The sequence below is a fragment of the Helianthus annuus genome, chromosome 1, assembly GCF_002127325.2.
Source record: "Helianthus annuus cultivar XRQ/B chromosome 1, HanXRQr2.0-SUNRISE, whole genome shotgun sequence".
In the NCBI taxonomy this organism is placed as follows: Eukaryota; Viridiplantae; Streptophyta; class Magnoliopsida; order Asterales; family Asteraceae; genus Helianthus; species Helianthus annuus.
Window position 1 is genome coordinate 126124522 of NC_035433.2, and position 22930 is coordinate 126147451.

The window sequence follows — 22930 nt, forward strand, 5'->3', positions numbered from 1 at the left end:
TCATCAATCCTTTGAGTACAGAATTTAAGAAAGTGCTGAATCCCCTAATTCTAGAAACAGACTCTTTATGTTGGGCTTTGGTTATGATTCTTTAATGTACTTTTCCTAATCCGCTAAAACAATCTTATAGTTGTTTTTCTATTGAATCATAACCAAACCACACCATAAAGATCTAGTTTATGGAAGTTGGAGCGAGATGCATACTAGTCCGTTGGACGAACCGAGTAACAACCGTCTCCTTCGTTAAGGCTATGTTCACCAATATTATATTATACTGACCATATATCAACTAGTCGGATACGTAGATATCACAACTCTTGTAAGTTCAACCTTGACATAATTGCCATTAAGATGGGATTTAATGGAAAGTGGGCCGGGGATCAAAGACGACCAACACTTGCACATACTCTTGCATCAGATTAGATACCTCACATTCAATCTTTTTAGTATCTTTCAAAGGTCCAAAGGTTATGGTGCGTGTGATGATGTTCCACTGGAACCCTAGGTTTGGAGAATTGGGTGTGAAAAATAGCAAATGGTGAGTGTATGCTCAGTTGAGGTATTCTTTTTGATGTTAGAAATGTTATTCAAATAATTGAAAGAAAACATTGCGATGGCATTTGCCTTGTTTGGTTTGTAAGTATTTGTTCTCATGCATATAGTTAAACAATAGAAATGTTATTCAAATAATTGAAAGAAAACATTGCGATGGCATTGCCTTTTGAAGTCTAAGGTTTTGGAGTTGCAAGTTCAAGTTTAGGTTTTATGGTTTTAATTTTGTAACATATTCATGGTCTAAGACTAAATTCTATTAATTTTTCTCTTAATTTTGTGCAAATTATTAAATGTTACAAAATCAACCCAAAACGAACCTAAAATGACCTACAAATACCATGAAATTGATGAGGTAAAATAACAATGTTCTTTAAACCGATTTTGTTTTAGTGGAACTTGATTCATCATCACTCCATCTAAATAGTTGGTAGTTGATGTAGTGGCAATTGTGATGGCGGCTATGGTAGTTGCAGCTGCAATGACAGTGCCGTTTTCGTAAGGATGATCGAGGGTTGTCTTGTCCTTGGTGACTCCGGATATATACAAGGGGGTTGTAGAGCGGAGACAAAGGTGGAAGATGGTGGTTGAGATTTCTACACAATATCACCCTTTCCTTTGATTCTCACGTAACCTATTTGAGTTACTTGACTAGCAAAGGCAACCAAGCAAAAGCAAAATGAACAAATGTCTAGAGAGTTGTTCATCAAGAACTTGCCATGTTCCCTAGAACTCTACCAACTAAAACAAGTCTTTTGGATCCGATGCGAATGTAGCTCAAGGTCACACCGTCAAGAAGATGTTTTGGACTATAGATATAGCCACATGTACTTGTCACTGATGTTTTAGACAATGTAGTGTCCATCAATCTGTTATGAAACTTAGAAAAGAATTGTTTCTGTTTCTTTTTAAAAAAGAATTATTTCTTTTTCTTTCTTATCCTTGTGAAAGCCGGAAACTTAAAATACTTTGAGCTATGCTAAATTCAGTGTTTGTGTATTTATTTAATTTTTTATTTTCAGTAGTGTTAAATAAAATAATTGAAAAGTTATGAAGTTAATCTTTATAGTTTATTCTTGTTCATGATTTAATGATCAATACCTTTTATTTTTTTTTAATTTAATGATCAATACCTTTTATTTTTTTAATTTAATGATCAATACCTTCAATTTTTTTTAATTTAATGATCAATAAGTCAAATACATTAAATGATGTCGACGAAAATATTGTATCTTGTACAAGTCTTTCACCAAAGTCTTGTTAAGACTTGTCATTGTTTCGTTTGTTTTGAAAACCCTTGTTTGTTTAGACAAGTTGATAGGTGATTATCCAAATGACCTTATTATGTATTCTGTGTCTGTATATACACACACACATATATATATATATATAGGGATAGGGTAAAATAGGAACCACCTTTAGATGCAAGAACCGTAGGAACCATTATCCACCCTAGATCTCTAAGTGGTTGAGATTGAATTTTTTAACTTTGATTTATCTTATAGTAATTTTATTAATTGAAAAAGAATAAATAGTACAAAAAGGGTATTTTTGAAAATGGATTTTCTAATGGCACACCCGCTATCTCTCTGCACACTTTTTCAATTCAATATGCATCGTATAGGCCTGTACGATGCGTATTGAAATAAAGTAAAAGGCGTGGCAGACTGACAGGTGCAGGTTATGTCTGGTGGCGGGCTTGATACGCATCATATAGGCCTATACGATGCATATCAGCCCACTGTTTTTTTTTAATTTATTTTTTGTTGTGTTGTGTCGAATGCGAACTCGAGAAACGAAAGGGATTTCAAGCAGTTGGTCGATGATATGATAGATAAAGATCTTGACACAATTATTTCCATTTTCAAGTATTATTAATACCATTCAAGCCCACCAGTCTACAATGTGGTTCCCAATTTGCGGAACATAATCCCAGATTGTCTAAAGAAGCGCTTTTATCATGTGTCATGTGGTAAACAAATACCAAGGGTGTATATACAGATCTCTATTCGGTCATCTTTCCAAGCTTTTACACACGAATATGTGGTTCCCAATTTGCGGAACATAATCCAGATTGTCTAAAGAAGCTCTTTTATCATGTGTCATATTAGATGTGTTATAGTGAGATTTTTCAAGTTTGCACAGTGGGAGAAAAGACCAGCACCTCTGTCAGTATTGTCCTTTAAATTCACATAAACATATATTCGTTTCATAACCTCCTCCTATAAATTAACCATAACTCACCCGATACGTCTTCTATGATGATTTGAAACATTCACGAACCACAATGGACTCAGACTCATACTACTCTAATATGACACACGATAAAAGCGCTTCTTTTGACAATCTAGGATTATGTTCCGTTTTATGACACATGATACGACACGCTTACCTTAATCACATCTTCCATGGAGTCACAGATCCGACAATAGGTCCCACGGATCTTATGCCCACCCGAGACCGACCTTTGGATCACACATTATAAAAGCTCTTCTTTAGACAATCTGGGATTATGTTCCGTTTTATGACACATGATACAACACGCTTACCTTAATCACATCTTCCATGGAGTCACAGATCCGACAATAGGGCCCACGGATCTTATGCCCACCAGAGACCGACCTCTGGATCACACATGATAAAAGCGCTTCTTTAGACAATTTGGGATTATGTTCCGTTTTATGACACATGATACGACACGCTTACCTGAATCACATCTTCCACGGAGTCACATATCCGACAATAGGGCCCACGGATCTTTCTTCAAGATTTACGTCTGATGTCCAAGTTTGATCACATTTGACTTCATCTGCGGCAGTCCAATGACTTTCTTGGTTCAATAATCCGTTCAATTTCGAGAAACGAAAGGGATTTCGAGTAATCGGTTCAATAATCCGTTCAATATCGGCGTTGTTTATCACCCTGTGTAAGCATTAGAAGCCCGACAAGCAGTCTTGCAATTACATCTTCAATCGAGACCGCATTATTACTTATAATGAAGCAATGAAGATGAATGTGCAAAACCGCAGCCGTTTTTTTACTACGGAAATGGTGGCTATGGGAAATACAAACCTGACACGAACCACAATGGACTCAGACTCATACTACCCTTATCGTTCCGTATTTTCTCATTTTCTAATTCTCAAAGAATCTCGTAACGTATGACACATGATAAAAGCGTTTCTCTAGACAATCTGGGATTATGTTCCGTTTTATTACAATCGTGAGTTGGTCAAACCTTTCTAAAAGTAGAAAAAAATAAAACAGAAGAAAGTGTTCCTCTTTGCTACCAAGCATGTCATCTGAAACAATTAACAGGACATTGTTAAAAGGGAGAATCTATTGGAACCTGATTGAGAGAAACTTCTTCGAGCTAACTTGTAGGTCCCTCTCGGAGGATGACGAACCTAAACCTTGTTATACAAACTCACTAGCGAGTGCGGAATCCAAGCTAGCAAGCAAACCGGGATGAAGCAAGTAGAAAGACAAACACACAAAGGTTCACCGATTAACACCACTGTATTAGTACGTATGAAGGTTCCGGTTACAAGCACAATGTTTACAAATCAAACTTGCAAACTCTCAAAGTGTGTGTGTGTGTTTCGGACAGAATGCTCTCAACTCTCTCTATCTCTTGGTGTGCATCTCTATCTTCTAACATACACTGCATGGGTATATATATACCCAGCCCAACATGTCTGACCGAAGGATCCGATAGATGTCACGAAGGATCATCTATCGATCACAAAGCCATCGAAAGATCTTCAAATACTTCGAAGGATTGCATATCCTTCGAAGTCCAACAGTAACTTTCGAAGCATATCTTTCGATGAGATCGAAGGATCTACATTATCCTTCGATCACTCATCCTTCGAGACAGACAAGTTACAACCAATATCTGATTGTTTGGCCAAGTCAAACCAGGAGGACGGTTGACTTGGTCAACTTACAGGACTGACATGGACATCGTTTACATCGTGACTAAATACAGACAAAGTACAGACACAAGTGCACCAACAAACTCCCCCTTGGCTGTAGCTTTGTCTCGATCTTCGATGTTTGCAGATTTGTCTCTATCTTGATCATCGTTGATCTTCATGTCTTCAAGTCTCGGATGTCCTTTCGAGTCTTTAATGTCGGAGGATCTTCAAAGTCTTCACATCTTGAAAGCAGAGAGTGTATCAACAAACTACCCGTATCATGTAGGAAGTGTGTTGACAAACTCCCCCTTAACATAAGCTCCCCCTTGAGTTATGCTCGTGAATGACTTGATCTTTATGAAGTGAGATCCTTGTGGTGTTGATAATGTCCAGCGGCAACTCGATCATCTTCATCTTTTGAGCGCCTTCTCGTCGTGTCTTCATTCCAAAGCTTGTCATCGACCATGTTCTCCTAGCCTTTAGAATCTGCACATGCAAGAAATCTAAACGCGTAATGAGAACAACTGCTTGGAATAGTTAGTATAAACAAAAGACACACAAATGACCATGTCACAATCAAACACCGTCCGACAGTTTGAAAGTTTAATAAATTTGTCAATTTTAGTTTTAACTTTCAAAACTTGCAAATTTCGACCGTTTATGAAGATTTAGTCAATTCGGTTTTCGTTCAGGTTTCAGGTAACGAAGACTCGAGCTCCAACATCGTACGATCGAAAATAAAGTAGAAATAAAACCTTTTTGGCTTTTATAAAGTTTATATTAAAACACACCTAAAATCTTTTTGGTATTTTTGAATAGATTAAAAGACAACAATTTTAATATCTTTTGAGTGTTATCAAACGACATCACCGCTAATGTCGTGCTGATATGCACCAAACGACGAAACTGTTTAAAAAAGACAATAATAAAAATTAAGCAGTAAATAAATATATACAGTCATTCTTTTTGCGAGTTTCGAGGGTAAGAGAATCATATCAGTGTACGGTCATGCCAGAACACTCTTGTTGTTCAGTTAGTTAACATTAAGATAAGCATCCTATAACAATTATCGGTATTGTTGTCCACTTAAGCTCAACTTATCAGATGTAATCATGGCGAGGGGATACGTTAAGGTATGATTTATACTTACCGACCGGTGTTCATCCACATCACGACACATTCCCGTATCAAGGTATGCACGAGAGTTCATCTTACCGGTGAGTATACCGATTATCATCTGTTTGACCGTATAAGCTGTGAGATACTCACTTATTTTGATTTGAAAACAAGCCCTATGTGATATAATCACTTATTGATGAGGAACTTGATTTTCATATGCATGAGGACGCAAGAGCAAGTCCGTGAACAGGTCAGTACTTTCGTACAGCAGAGAGACGAACTTGACTCCCGGATAAATGTGATATTTTATCACTTATTTGTTTGGACATGTGATAGTTTATCACTTATTGAGGTCGAATGCAGTATGAGATATGTACACGTATGTATAGTATCATGGAAGATCTAGACTTGCGTCCCCGTTATTTTTCGGTAAAAGATACAACCATGATACCCAGATGATAAGCAGCATAAAGACCGAATATCTCAGAACCTCGCCAATCTATCAAACGAAATTTCGGTACTAAGACCATATGCCAATGAATGGTTCCCACCTGGTCTTCAGTCGATTTAAGTTTATATCATCCTGCACACTTTAAAATGATTGTGAGCCTACCGATACATCTTATATAGAGCTGCTTATCGTTTTTCATTTTAAGGTTTAAAGAGGTTTGGATAGACCACTGATGTACTATCATTTTCTCTTTTGCTCGCCAGGAAACTCATTTTTGTTTTTCTATTGTTTTTGTGTTTTTTTGAAATTTTTCGATGTTTTTGGATTTTCTGATTTTTGGATTTACTCCCCCTAAAATCAATAAACTAAGATAAATTTAAAACACAAAGGTATTTACAAAAATGATTTTCCGATGTTGGTTTACTCTTGCTTGACTTTAATGCCGTTTACCAATAATAAGAAGTCAAATCTAGATTTGTCAAAAGCTTTGGTAAATAAGTCGGCACGTTGGTCATCGGTGTGGACCTTAACAACATCGATTAGCCTTTTCTCAAAGCAATCACGTATGAAGTGATATTTGATTTCGATGTGTTTGGTCTTTGAATGCTGCACAGGATTTCTAGTGATCTGTAAAGCAGCAGAATTATCAACGTAAATAGGAGTAGTTAGGAATTCAAAACCGTAGTCCCGCAATTGTTGTTGAATCCAAAGAACTTGGGAGCAACAACTTGAGGCAGCAATGTATTCAGCTTCGCATGTTGAAGTAGCGACGCACGTCTGCTTCTTGCACTGCCATGTGACTAGGCGATTTCCTAAAAACTGACATCCAGCCGTTGTGGATTTGCCGTCGATTTTGCATCCGCCATGATCAGAATCACTAAATGCGACTAAGTCAAAGTTATTATCCCTAGGGTACCATAGACCGGTGTCCGGGTAACCCTTCAAATAACGAAAAATCCTTTTTACAGCTGCAAGATGTGAGGCCTTCGGGTTGACTTGATATCTGGCAAGCAGGCACGTTGGATACATTATGTCTGGTCTTGATGCTGTGAGGTACATAAGAGATCCGATCATTGCGCGGTAGTATGAAGGACTAACAGCTTCACCCTTCAAGTCTGGAGTAATTCCGTGATTAGTTGGCAATGGGGTACCAATGGGCGTTGCATCGGACATCTGGAACCGGCTCAAGATGTCACCAACATATTTAGTCTGATGGATGAATATCCCAGACTCCGTTTGTTGCACTTGTAGGCCCAAGAAGAAGGTCATTTCCCCCATAGCACTCATCTCGAACTTATCCTGCATAATGCGCTCGAAATTCCTACACAAAGCATCATTAGTAGAACCAAAAATAATATCATCAACGTATACCTGAACCAGAAGAAGATCTCCATCTTGTTCTTTGATGAAGAGAGTACAATCGATAAGACCTCTTCGAAAACCGTTCTCCAGCAGATATGTAGATAAGGTTGCATACCAAGCTCGTGGCGCTTGATGAAGACCATAGAGAGCTTTGTTCAGCAACCAAACCCGATCGGGATGGACAGGATCTTCAAAACCTGGAGGCTGTTCGACATATACCTCTTCTTCAACCACACCATGTAGAAATGCACTTTTGACGTCCATCTCATAAACCTTGAATCCTTTGAAAGACGCATAGGCTAGAAAGATTCGAATTGCTTCGAGACGTGCAACGGGTGCATAGACTTCGTTGTAGTCGATCCCTTCAATCTGACGAAAACCTTGAACGACTAAACGAGCTTTGTTCCGAATAACCACTCCACGGTCGTCTTTCTTGCATTTGAAGACCCATCGAGTGCCGATTTTCTTGTAATTCTCAGGTCTTTCAACAAGCTTCCAAACACCAAGCTTTTGAAATTGCTGTAATTCTTCTTGCATGGCTTCAACCCAAGCACTATCTTTCAATGCTTCTTTCCACGATTTTGGTTCTTCTTGTGACACGTAACACGCGAAGGACCAGTCATTTTGTTGACCAGATTCTCTTATGGCTGAATATAAACCAGCATTCCGGTTGTTTCTCAGCTGATTACGCGTCTGCACACCGCGATGGACATCTCCTATAATATTCTGCTGGGGGTGGGTATCGTGAATCCTCATTTCAGGATTATCTGGCACACGAGCATTGATACCCAAATTGTTAAGATTAAGATCAACAACCAACTCCACACCAGGAATGTGTGTAGAGGTGGATGCATTCCCTTCAGCAGTGTCTACATTCTGCGTATGAGGTGTATCACCAGAGGCACCTTGTACAGGAGCAGCTGGAGCCGAAGATCCTTCAGCTGCATCATGATATTCATCATCTTCAGAAGAGTCATTATAATCAGCAGCATCTTCATAAACCTCATTTTGAACCATATTGTTGACAGACGAAGAAGCTTGAGGGTCAACAACAATAGGTCTAACCAAAGGCGAGACAGCAGCGTTGTCACTTTCTAACAACATCCTAGCCGCTGCTGATTCTTCGTCAAAGGTTGGCAGATTGAAGGAGTCAAATAGCCCATCATAATCGAACATCCACGGATCACCCGGAGCCCTAACAGGACTCGTGTACCTTTGAACCCTCACTTCACTCCATAGCTCAATCGTTTTGGTAGCTAGATTCCAAACACGAAAATTCGGAGTAGCATATCCAAGGAAGAAACCCTCGATAGCTCTTGCTCCAAACTTTCCATCCGGCTCAATCATAGTACATGGAGCACCAAACGGTTCTAGGTAAGAAAGATCCGGTTTCCTTTTCTGAAGGAGTTCGAAGCAAGTCTTGCCATGTCTCTTTACTGTAAGAACTCTGTTTAACGTGTAGCATGCAGCCGATACAGCCTCCCCCCAGAATTGAATAGGGAGTTCCGACTCTACTAACATTGTTCTTGCAGTTTCAATAATCGTCCGATTCTTCCTCTCCGCGACACCATTTTGTTGTGGAGTATAACGAGAACTGTACTCATGAAGAATGCCTTTAGAAGTACAAAACTCATCCATAACTTGATTCTTGAATTCGGTTCCATTGTCGCTTCGGATCCTCTTCACTTTCAACGAATAGAGATTCTCCAACATTGTAAGAAGATCCTTGAGGATGCCAGGAGTTTGACTCTTGTGTGCCATGAAGGATACCCAAGAAAATCTAGAATAATCATCAGTAACAACTAGACAATAGGCATCACCGAACGTTGTCTTGTGCTTCATAGGTCCAAAAAGGTCGATATGAAGACGTTCGAGAGGCATGCTGACAGTGTTGATTTTCTTCAAAGGGTGAGACTTCTTTGTTTGCTTCCCCTTTTGACACGAGACACAGATATCTTGTAAGTGAAAACTTCTCACAGGTACACCATTCACAAGATTATTTTTCACCAAATGGTTCATCTTTCTCAAGTGAATGTGTCCCATTCTTCTGTGCCAAGATATAGACTCCTTTTCTGTGGCTTTTAAGACAAAGCAAGTGACTTGTGCAGATGTAGTAATTGCTTGGCTCATGTCGAGAATATAAAGATCATTAACTCTCGGAGCCGACAAGAGAATCCATTCTTGTGGAATTTTGAATCCAGGTTTCAGCACATAGCAGCCGGCATCATCAAAATGCACGGTGAATTTCTTATCGCAGATTTGCGACACACTGAGAAGATTGTGATCAATTTGCTTAACATAATTGATCTTATCAAAGCACACGATGCCATTTGAGATACTTCCCTCTCCAGTGATAAAACCGCCTTTGTCACCCGCAAAAGCAACATACCCTCCTCTAATATTTCTCACGCCGTATAGGAGCCGTAAGTCGCCAGTCATGTGCCTGGATGCCCCACTATCAACAATCCAATGACTATTAATAGTTCCTCCTAGAACATCATGCACATGTCATAAAAACATCAGTTGAGGATGGGGACCCAAGCCTTAGTGGTCTTGGGTCGTCCCTGAGCATCACGAAACGTGAGCTCGATCTGTTGATGGTTTTCAAACACATTAACTCCCCCTGAACTATCATTCCTTTTAGATCTCCAAGTTTGTCTTTGTTTACCAGATTGTGTATTATGTACAGTTTCTGACTTTAATGGTTGTGACAAACTAGGTTTTCTTTTAACCGTTTTGACTTCAGATTTTAAAGCCTTTTCAACAGCTTTGATGTTATGACGTCGTTGTTTCGTTTCTTGTTCCTTAACAGTTCTTTTATCATGTTTTGGAGAAACAGGACGACGTTGTGAGTGACCTTGTTCAGAAGGGGTTCTTTCAACAAAATTTGGTTTGGGCAAGTTTGTGCAGTCTTTAATGATGTGCCCAACCTTCCCACATTTGAAACAAGTTCTCCTTTCAACAAACTTAGGAGAACTTGATCGACTAGCAGATGTCGAACCTGTAGAACCTGAGGTACTTGCTCTTTCATCACACCCGTTTGTGTGTTGGGTGTAATTGTTATCACTGTTACGTTTCAAAATCTTGACTTGTTGTACAAAATCAGTGTTTGACTTGTTTTCAAAAGTCTCAATTTTATCCGTACCTTTTGATACTACAAATTTAACATCTTTTGCTTTCTTCTTGTAGCGAGCTCCTTTTGATTCAACCTTAGCCTTTGGCTTTGGAGCTCGTTGTTGTTGTTTACCATTAAAGGCAATTGGTTGTTGCTTTGTCGGTGACTTTTGGTTTCCAAATTGTTTTCTAATTTCTGATTTTGGAACAGGATCACATTGTGTTACCACAACTCCTGGAATAGTTTTTCCCAAAAACTTATTCGTAGTATCTTCAAACACTTTGTCAATCAAGGATTGATTGACATTTTTGATTGGAAAAACTTTGTTTGAATAAATTTTACTATCCCCGACCAAAGTATACAACACATTATCACCTTTAACGGCAGACATACTTTCCTTGTCATTCGTGACATCTTTGACAGCTTTGACAGGATCTATCACTTGCTTGGCAACAGGTTGCACGACAGGAGTAGGAGGATCACAAAGAATATGATTTTCAATTGGAATTTCTACTCCTCTCGTTTCATCAAGTGATTCATCCTTGTCACTCACATCTGATTCATCATCTGAAGTATCATAGTCCTCAATGATTGGAGGACTTTGCTTCACGGATGATGACGTTTCTTGTTGCTTAGAGGATGAATTTTCCGGTTTGAACCCTAGGCCAGTAGCAAATTCCTCAACATCTAGAGGCACACTGGGTTCATACCGAGGCATTTCCTCCTCATCAGGCATCTTGGTATAATTGTTCATCAAAGGGGGTGGACATTTCTTGTACCCTATGCCTTTCTGATTTCCCTTCGGTTGTTGAACATCGATGATGTGATCAAGCACAAATTGGGAGTTAGAATAACTATCCAATTTCTGTTTGATCGCATCATGCTCGCATTGGGCAATGGCTAATTGCTTTTTAGTTTCTTCCACAATGTTAATATATTCATTAATACTTACTTGCTTGTGGTAAACTACTTTGTTAACCTCGGACACATTTTTCTTTAATGTTTCTATTACAGATTTAAATTCTTTTTCATTCCGAGTTAAAGCCATGTTCGCCTCTTTGCATTTTGACAGTTCAATAACCAAATTCTGATTATGACTATGAAGCTTTTCTGATTCAAGCTTCATATCAGCACATGATTTACAAACACTAGGAGCAGGAGGTTCAGAATTTACCTGACTAGAAGAGGCTGAACCGTTTGCCATAAAGGCAGTTTGAAAAGAAAAAGCTCCATCTTCAGAAAAGAACTTCTCCATTTCCTTTGATGCAGTAGCCGCCTTCCTAATCAGAATCGATTTCTGACATTTAAGCTCATCAGCTTCATTCAGTAGAATCCTGAATATCAGCACCTCCTTCCTCCTTCACATCAGACTCAGACTGATTATCCCCAGAAATAGAGCCTTCTTCATCAGAACTACCAGAATAACCAGAACTGTCATCACTTCCAGAAGACTCTTCTTTATGAACATGCTCGATGATCTTTGCATAACAAGCTGTTCCACTTCTCTGATCATCATCACTAAACTGCACTGACCAGTCACATCCCTCATCAGCTTGAACAGCCAAAGCCCGATTGGGATTTGAAGTTCCAGGCTGGCCCTGATTGTTATTAACTGCCACCATCCTCCTTTCACGGTTTTCTTGCTGGGCATTCACATTTGTAGTACTCGTCTGGTTTCTGAAAGGGTTGTGATTGCCATGTTTTGTTGGTAGAGTGCACTCACGTTTGAAGTGCCCTTTATTACCACAGTTGAAGCATGTAACGGCGTTGATATCAAACCCATACTTCGTATCTTTCTTTCCTTCCAACGAAGTTCTACCAGTACGAGCCATAAAGTCTTTGGCCCTTCTAACCGCACTTGCAAAAGCCCATTTTATATCCATCAACTCCATTTCTTCCTTGTCGATCTGTTGATAATCTTCATTGGTTATGTTGATGTTTCCAAGCTGACCTGCTACCAAACCACAGTAAGCACTGACCATGGTGTTGATAATTTCCATATGCTCCTTAGCAACTTCAATGCTAAGGTGTGAAAGATTTGAATTGTCGACTCGGATTGTGTTAGGATTTTGGGGTTGAGGTTGAGGATTGCTTGTATAATGAGCTTGTTGTTGTTGTTGTTGAGGTTGGACTTGTGGCTGTGTTGGAACAGGAATGTAAGACCTCAGATCGAATTGAGGTTGTGGTGGAGCAGCTGTTGACTGAGGAAACGGAAAGGAACTTGTGTTGGACACAAATGCAGTTTGCAGTTTAGGTTGCTGTTGCTGAGCTGCAGCGGATCTTGCCAAAGCATCGAAGCCTGGAAGGTACATTTCTGTATTCTGAGGGGCTGGAGCACGCTTTGCTTTCCTGATTTCTTCATCATTTTTATGTTCCAGCTTCTGAATGAACTCGTAGATGTTAACCGTGTCTAGAGTTCCAGTGTGCTTCAACAACTCAATAAAAGAGCTCCATTTTGGAGGTAAGGCGTCAGCAAACCTATTCACCATGTCTTGTTGAGTAGAGACAACCCCATAAGCACACATTTCACTGATCAGATGATAGAAACGTGTTGTCATATCATTTAGAGTTTCGTTTTCCAAAAACTGAAACGATTCAAACTCTTTCTTCAACAAATCATGACGAGACTTTCGAGCAGCTGCATTGCCTTCTCCTCTAGCTACTAAGGCATCCCACAATGTTTTCGTGGTTTTGCAGTATGAGAACTGATGATAGATATCTTTGTTGAGTGCTTGTGTAAGTGTAGCAAAGGCCTTTTTCTCCAATTCATAAGCCTTCTTGTCATTTTCCAGCATGTTAGCATAACCTTCTGAAGTGGACGCAGCAACCTCTAGATTGGTATTGAATGCATTGATGAAACACGTCCAAAGATCGGTGCTTTGCCCTTGAACATATGTGTGAAAGCGGTTTTTCCATGATGGAAAGTCATTCATATGATTCAGCTTTGGTGGACGATTGTTGCTTCCCGTTTCGCTTTCACTGATCAAAAGGTTTTGTATGCTTTGACTTTGATTGGATACCAAAGCCCATTGACTTGGACTGATTGATGGCGGTGGAAACATACTCTTTGCCCAAGCTGCAGCAGAAGTTAGTTCTTGACTAGATTGTGAGTCCAAACTCCAATCCCAAGGACTTGTACAACTCATTTTATCAAATACTAATAGGAAACCTACACAAACACAAACTGTTAAAAGCAAACAGACACGAATTGAAAGATACTGACTTGTTCGAAAGATCAAGATTTGTTCGAAGGAACAACAGTGTTCGAAAGATCACTGTTGAGTTTCGAGCAAAGACTTCGAAAGATTCACAATTTTGAAAGATCCTTATCTTTCGAACACAGATCTCGAAAGATTCACAATGAAAGATCCTTATCTTTCGAGCAAATATCACGAAGGATTTACAATGAAAGATCCTTATCTTTCGAACAATAATCTCGAAAGATTCACAGTGAAAGATTCTTATCTTTCGAAAATGTATCCTTCGAAAAGATTCCAAGAACGAAAGATAATGCTTAGACTTCGAAAGACTACTCGAAATATGCTTATCTATCGAGCTGTCTTTGATCGAAAGATGGTCTTTCGATGTCGAAGGATATCTTTCGAATGCTCTGACACACCTGTCAAAAAGGTGACAGGTTGGTGAGAAAGGTGATTGGTTGGTGTACCAACTTTCGGCAGAAGGGATGTTCTGCACACGAATTTTCACCAACTTTTTGACTTTCAAATAAGATTTCCCAAAAAGGCAAACCTTATCCAACAAGTCCAGTCACCGGAGATAACCGGAATCTTTGCCGGAAATAACCAAAACTTTTAGAACAAGATTTTTAAGTTACCCAACCCAAACTTGAACACTCCCGAAAGGTTTAGAACACGTTTTTCAGTTTAAAAATGCAGGAAAAACTCCAAAAACGGGTGCTAAACCAAATGTTCAAACACACCAAGAACTTGAACAAACCCGGTTTTAAACAAGGTAAAGAGACACGGCTCTGATACCACTTGTAGGTCCCTCTCGGAGGATGACGAACCTAAACCTTGTTATACAAACTCACTAGCGAGTGCGGAATCCAAGCTAGCAAGCAAACCGGGATGAAGCAAGTAGAAAGACAAACACACAAAGGTTCACCGATTAACACCACTGTATTAGTACGTATGAAGGTTCCGGTTACAAGCACAATGTTTACAAATCAAACTTGCAAACTCTCAAAGTGTGTGTGTGTGTTTCGGACAGAATGCTCTCAACTCTCTCTATCTCTTGGTGTGCATCTCTATCTTCTAACATACACTGCATGGGTATATATATACCCAGCCCAGCATGTCTGACCGAAGGATCCGATAGATGTCACGAAGGATCATCTATCGATCACAAAGCCATCGAAAGATCTTCAAATACTTCGAAGGATTGCATATCCTTCGAAGTCCAACAGTAACTTTCGAAGCATATCTTTCGATGAGATCGAAGGATCTACATTATCCTTCGATCACTCATCCTTCGAGACAGACAAGTTACAACCAATATCTGATTGTTTAGCCAAGTCAAACCAGGAGGACGGTTGACTTGGTCAACTTACAGGACTGACATGGACATCATTTACATCGTGACTAAATACAGACAAAGTACAGACACAAGTGCACCAACATAACTGCCGATATCTCATCCTTCTGTTGTTTAGTACTTCCGAGACGATTCAAGTGAGTCCTATGAAGCAAGTGTCTGTCTACAAATTCCAACAAATCGTGGGTTAATAGATTCTGAAGCTGTTATTTCAGTTATTTCTGTTGATTCAGTACTTCAAGGCATGCCTGTTGATTCATCCTTCTATTGATTCAGTACTTACGAGACGATTCAAGTGAGTCCTATGAAGCAAGTGTCTGTCTATTCAATTGAGAGGAAAGATGACCGAATAGAGATCTGAACCAACCAAAATCCACAAATTCCAACAAATTGTGTCTAATGCAAGGATCTTTGAATGCGGCGTGTACATTAAATACCGTTCACCGCTTTTTAGTTGCTTCTCTTGTTAAGTTTCTGAACCAACCGAAATCCACAAATTCCAACAGTTTCTCCGTCGCTAATTTCTCAACTCACCGTGAAATCGAACAGTTTCTTCGTAGATTCCGTCCGGTTTCAAAGCCGGTTGAGGATTACGAGTGTTCTAGACTCGTTCAAGGCATGCTTGTTTGTGCGATTTACAAAAATACGGATGCATTCCACGGTAAACGATGCAGCTGATGAAACCGAAGCTGTTATTTCTGTTGTTCAATACTTCTGAGACGATTCAAGTGAGTCCTATGAAGCAAGTGTCTGTCTATTCAATTGAGAGGAATCATTGCATTACATCCCTGTTGAAAACAAGTGGTTGTAATGATGGAACCCTTGATTTGAAAAACATTTTTGAGAAATTTATAGTTCAATACGCATCGTATAGGCCTATATGATGTGTATTAATCGATGAATTTACTGAAATACCCCTGTTTTTCTGATAAATTCAGGGGTATTTTTGAGAAAATTCAAAGTTTAATACAAATCGGATAGGCCTATACGATGCGTATTAAGCTGATATACGATGCAACATAGGCCTATACGATTGTATATGGCATTATTTCAAATTTAGTTTTATCGTGTTCCCTCGGTTCGACGCGTATACGTCTCGTTTTTGCCAAACTTTCGCATATTTTGTCGTTTTATGACGTATACCTTCAACATAAGTCCTTTCGGTGCCGTTCGGTTGCGTGCGAATATCGTATTCCATGATTACGTACAATTTTCTTTAAAATCCACTTAGACTCCATAGTGCCGTGTTATATGTATACGTGTGTGTAAATATCATTAGTCGCGTACTTTGACCTATTTTTGCGTATTTTGACGTATTCTAACATATTGTTGCGTATTTAATAGTATTTTTGACGTATTTGGACGTATTCTAACGTATTTTACCTTATTTTAACATATTTTAGGGTATTTTAGCGTATTTTAGCGTATTTTAACGTATTGTAATGTAATTTAACGTAATTTAGCGTAATTTAGCGTATTTTACCGTATTTTTGGCGTATTTTAGCGTATTTTAACGTATTGTAACGTAATTTAACGCAATTTAGCATAATTTAGCGTATTTTAGCGTATTTTAGCGTATTTTAATGTATTTTAGCGTATTTTAATGTATTTTAACGTATTTTAGTTGGTTTCGAATATACCCAAAGTAGTTGATCATGCACTAATATACATTCAAAATTGTTATGTTGAAGGATAACGCAAACAAGTTCTCCACAGTTTGTTATTCACAGTTGTCAAATTCGTTGCGTGCATTCATATTGTTTGACAACAACAGATAATGAACGGATTGTTGGACTTCTTGTTCCAAATGTAAGCCTCAATTCATCTTTTTTACTCTTTTCTTCGATTTCAACAAATCTTTTCAATAATCAGTACGCAACAAAGACTAGAGAACCATTGAATCTGCAAACCGCAACAGTTGTCAAATTCGTTGCGTGCTTTCATATTGTTTAGACAACAACAGATAATAAACGGATTGTTGGACTTCTTGTTCCAAATGCAACTGTGAATATTGAATGTGCAATGAATATTTTTAGAGAAGCATTGGGATTTAAGGGTTTAGTTGGAGCATGAAGAAACGAAACCCTAACAACTGATTCCGATTTAAACAATGCACGCCTTAATTTATCTTTTTTACTAATTTTCCTTCAATTTCGAGAACATTCTCTGTAACATGAAGACATGTCGGGTTCTTCTCCTAGTGGTATTTTAATGAAGTATTGAAGATTGAATGTGCAAACCGCAACCATTTTTTACTGTGAAAACGGTGGCTATGCGAAATACAAACCACAATCGTTTGTGACTATGGGAAATACAAGTTTTCTTGTTGAGCTTGATGGATGTCCGTTATCTCAACGCTTCTCCTTACATTATTGATCTGGAATTGGAGAACCGTTGTTAATTTAGTGCTTCTCAATCAGATATTATTTATTGAAACATAACTGAAACAGTCGGAAAAAAACTAAAACAATAAGATATTATCTATCTGTGTGTGTCACATCCATCTTGTTATAGCGTTGTTAACTACCAAAAGAATGCATACACAAATAGTTCTAGTGGACGAACAATATGGTAACAAGAGCATGTTGTTCCAAGATCAATTCCAATTGCAGTTTTTGAATGTGCAAATCGCAACCGTTTTTGACTATGGGAATGGTGGCTATGCGAAATACAAACCGTTGTGTATTTTGCTTGCTGATCTGGAATTGAAGAACCGTTGTGTAACTGAATCAGGTTCTCAAACAAACACTACTAAAGATGAGTTGGTATTGAACCAAGAATATGGTAACAAGAGTATATTGTTCCAAGATCAATTCCAATTGCAGTTTTTTCAACTCTCCTGTTCCAAATGCCGCTGATGAAATCGGAGCTGTTATCTCGGTTGTTCAGTACTTTCATGATAAATACAATGTTCATCTTCGTTATCCTTTGCTTTCTGCAATTCAAGCAGGAACGAATGCTAAACGTACTGTTATTACATCCGAGATGATTCAAGTGAGTCCTATGAAGCAAGTGTCGGTCAATTCAATCGATAGGAATCATTGCATTACATCCCTGTTGAAAAACATAACTGATAAATTTAGGGAAAATGAGGTTGAAAGATGATAACCCAACATTGGAGGATCTCATTCTACAACTTCGATGAAGTCAAATGTGATCAAACATGGACATCAGACGTAAATCTTGAAGTAAATATGTGCTTCCCAATTTGCGGAACATAATCCCAGTTTGTCTAGAAAAGTGCTTTTATCATGTGTCATATGGTAACAAGAGTATGCTGTTCCAAGATCAATTCCAATTGCAGTTTTTTCAACTCTCCAGTTCCAAAATGCCGCTGATGAAACCATAGCTGTTATCTCGGTTGTTCAGTACTTTCGTGATAAATACAATGTTCATCTTCGTTATTACTTTTTCGTTCGCGTGACGGAAATTTACCGCGTGACAGGAAGCTACCTTGCAAAAATTAAAAAATTAAATTGACACCCTCAATACGCATCATATAGGCCTATACGATGCGTATTACTTTTTGGTAGAGGATAATGGCAGCCTTTGGCAGACATAGAAGTTGAACCCACCTCAATACGCATCGTATAGGCCTATACGATGCGTATTGAGGGTGTCGATTTAATCCCCCAAGGTGTGCCAATAATTCGACCCTTTTGAAAATTTGACTTGTGTACTATTCATGTCAACTTGTCAAACTTACAATCAAACATCATAGACTACATCACTCTTCATGTCAACATTAATTACGTTTATCTATTTAAAAAAAGAATTAATTGTAACACATTATTTTTTATACAAAAAAATTACACTACATGTGAAAAAAGAAAACGTCTTTAGTATCTTATCTTGATCTTCATTTTTTGTTCGTTATCCTCTTTATTAGAACGTAAAATCCCCAACACATGGTTCTCGTAATTGATAGTGGTTCCTCCTTGAACTGATTCTTATACGTATGTGTGTCTGTGTGTGTGTGTGTGTGTGTGTGTGTGTGTATGTATGTATGTTTACCTTGCTTACATCTTCCCAAGGCATCATGCCGAGGGCCTCCTGCACCTAGCTAAGGAAAAGGCAAAAGAAGACACGTATCTTGCAACATGAAGACTCATCATAAATAAAGTCTATAAAAAAGAGAAAAAGGAGGAGGGAGGGGATCATCGGTCTTCACTCAAGTTCTAAAAATTTTTCTTTCATGTAATAAAAGTCTTTTGTATTTTCAAGAGTGTTTGGAGTGTTTTTATTTTTCCTTTTGTAAGATATTTCCCTTTGTATGATTTCCACCATGGAATAAAAGTCTTTGATTTCCTTATAAATTCTGAGAGTGTTCATCCTTATTTAGAGATATTTTTCTCTTAATAAGAAAAATCCTCCAACCTCAAACTGTCTCTTTTTTCCTTACACCGGAGGTAGGAAACGAAACCAGGTTGTGCTGAATATTGCTGAAGGATCCAAAGAGGAGTTACCTAAGATAACTTAGGTTTGGCCTGAAAGAGCCTAGTAAAAAGACTCTTGGTATAACCCGACGATATCTTGGTCAAAACGGAAAAGAGGTACGGAAGCATGTTGGACCCTTTTTTCTTTTTAATTTTGAAATATCACTAAATAACTGTTACTCTTAGTTTTTGTAAGGAAATATTTTTCAAACAAAAGTAAATCTTAATAAAATTTTATGATCTTTTTTAATGATAATATAATTTTGGTCTCAAATTAAGGATAACCAAATACACTAAGTCTTTTTATTTTTCTAAGATATAAATTAACTATACAATATGTGGGCAATAAAAATAACAACTATAGGTTCTTTTGATATGTTTTTAAACTATTTTGATAATTGCTTACATGAAGTAACGATTTTGAACCGACAAAATATTTCGGCTACTACCACCCAAAATGGTATCAGAGCCACCGATATTTCTTTTGCGGGGGCTCTACAGCTACGCCAGCAATTATTAGAAACTGATTTTGATAACTTAGTTTACTTAAACATACAATTGATAGATAATGAAATTAGATTTATTAAGCTAAATACCCAGACTAATTTTATTGAAAGTGAAGTTTTAAGCACAAATACTGATTTTAATGATGATTATATTTCTGATGTAGATTTTAATTTTAGTCACTATGAATGGACAAGTTCTGATTTTACATATGATGATACTGATTGGCAATATAGTTCTCCTTGATGGAAAACAAAAATTTTAATAAACTAAAAGAAGGTGAAAATTCTTTAAAAATAGATAAAGATATAATAGAAATACAAAAAACAATTATTTTTTATGGAGATAAAATAACATTTAGACTAGATAAAATTATGGAATTACTAGAATCTGCCTATCCTAGTAGGAAAGATAAAGAAACAATAACTAATTTACAAGACCCTTTAGTTCAACTTTTGCAAAATATGAAGATACCTAAAGGTTATAAAAACAATTAAAATGAATTCAGATACGGAAAGTTCAAAGTTTTCTTGGAATATTAAATTATGCTTCTGATTTTATAGAAAATCTTGCAGCTTTAAGAAGACCCTTTCAAGCTCTTCTTAAAAAGGATAAAGTATTTAGTTTTGATAAAGATCTAGAAGAACAAGTAAAAAAGATAAAAGAATATTGTAAAAGTTTACCAAAATTACAATTACCCAAAGAAAAGGATGATTTAATTTTAGAAACTGATGCTTCAGAATATTATTGGAGTGGGATACTTAAAAGGATAGACTATAACTCTGAAGAATAAAAAATTGGTGAAAGCATTTGTAGATATTGTTCAGGGACTTTTAGTGACACTGAAACAAGATATCATATTAACGAAAAAGAATTACTAGCAGTTATTAGAAGCTGCCAAAAGTTTTATTATTTCCTATTACCTAACAAATTTCTTTTAAGAAATGACAATACCCAGGTAAAAGCTTTTATAAAGAATAACTTGCCTTCTAAACCTGAGTATAAAAGGCTCATAAGATGGCAAACTCTTTTATCTGAATACAAATTTGATATTGAAATAATAAAATCTGATAAAAATGTTTTGGCAGATTTCTTGACTAGAGATGGAAGAATTAGGACAACAACTTGATAGCCGTCTAAAGATGATGGACGAACAGATACAAGCAATTAAAGAAATTGCAACTGATATGGGAGAACTCATAGATATAATCGAAACCATTCCTGAACACATTGCAGAAATAAAAAATCTTGTGAAAAGCCACTTCAGGATGATAAGTAACAAAGTTACCATGTATGAGTTCGATAGTATGAAGATGAAGCTTATGATAAAACATCAAATGATAGAAAAAGTAGATATGTCATTTATTATAGAAAAAACAGATATTCCATCTACTTCTTCTGGAGATCATGTTATGGAAATTGCTCCAGACCCTGAAGAAGAGGTAAGAGAAAAATTTTCTTTTAAACCTCATTCAGATAAAACAACCACCTTTGAAAAAGTCCTCCAACCACAGATTCCTCCCCAACAACAACCTTTTTTATTAGATCCTGTTTCTAGACAAAGAAATAAAATGATAGAGCTATACAGCCTTGCTCAAACTGAGTCAAGGTATGTTGATTTCACAGGGGTATACCCTAGATTAAATTATCTGCAAGGATCACCAGCAGATGAGATCAGATATTGGTACGATTTTGGTGCCATAAATATGATTTATCTTACCTCACCTGATATTCCTGAATTATCAGATTTACCAAGATGGGTCATAACTTTAGTAAAAAATTGTTATCTGAATAACCCAACCATGACCCCTAGAGATACTTTAGCTCTAAAGTTTTTATCTGCAGGACCATATTTTTTCAATGATTACTATTACCCTGCTTATCATTTTATACATCTTGAAAAAATGTCAAGCATTTTCCTGCAAAATCGATTCCAAAAGAAAAGAATTTACAAACTTTAATGAAAATGATATTCACTATAGAAGGGCCATTGGGATAAGAGTAGTAATTCAGGGAATGGAATCTACTCTTAAAAAACCATTTAGAACTTATGGAGGAGAATATAAAAATTCTCCAGTTATGATTGCTCCGGCCCGAAAATCACCAGATGCAGCGATAAAATTTTTAAATAGCAAGATAAACTTGTTAGAAACTGGTTCAGTCAGATCAAGTCCGGAGGCACAGTATAAGATTTGTCAATATAGGAAACACCCTCCTGGAACCTGCCCGTCATGTTCTCCTAATAAAACCAATATGAGTACCAACTCATCAAGAGATAGCCTAAACTCAAATGAATAGGCATTAATCATAGATTAAAGGGTTTAAACATGTGAGTTTAAACACCTAAGTAGCAAGAAAGATTCTCTTCTAAATTTGTAAACGATATCTACAAAATTTTGATATTGGCAATGGGAAAGGAAAAGATAAGTCTCACAAGACCATAAAGACAAAAAGATGCAGATGTCTTCCCAAGACAAACTTTGTAAAAAGAGATGGGACCATAAAGACAAAAGATGCAGATGTCTTCCCAAGACAACTTTGTAAAAAGAAATGGGACACTTCAAGTCAAGAGGACACCTAGCTAAGGAAAAGGCAAAAGAAGACACGTATCTTGCAACATGAAGACTCATCATAAATAAAGTCTATAAAAAAGAGAAAAAGGAGGAGGGAGGGGATCATCGGTCTTCACTCAAGTTCTAAAAATTTTTCTTTCATGTAATAAAAGTCTTTTGTATTTTCAAGAGTGTTTGGAGTGTTTTTATTTTTCCTTTTGTAAGATATTTCCCTTTGTAAGATTTCCACCATGGAATAAAAGTCTTTGATTTCCTTATAAATTTTGAGAGTGTTCATCCTTATTTAGAGATATTTTTCTCTTAATAAGAAAAATCCTCCAACCTCAAACTGTCTCTTTTTTCCT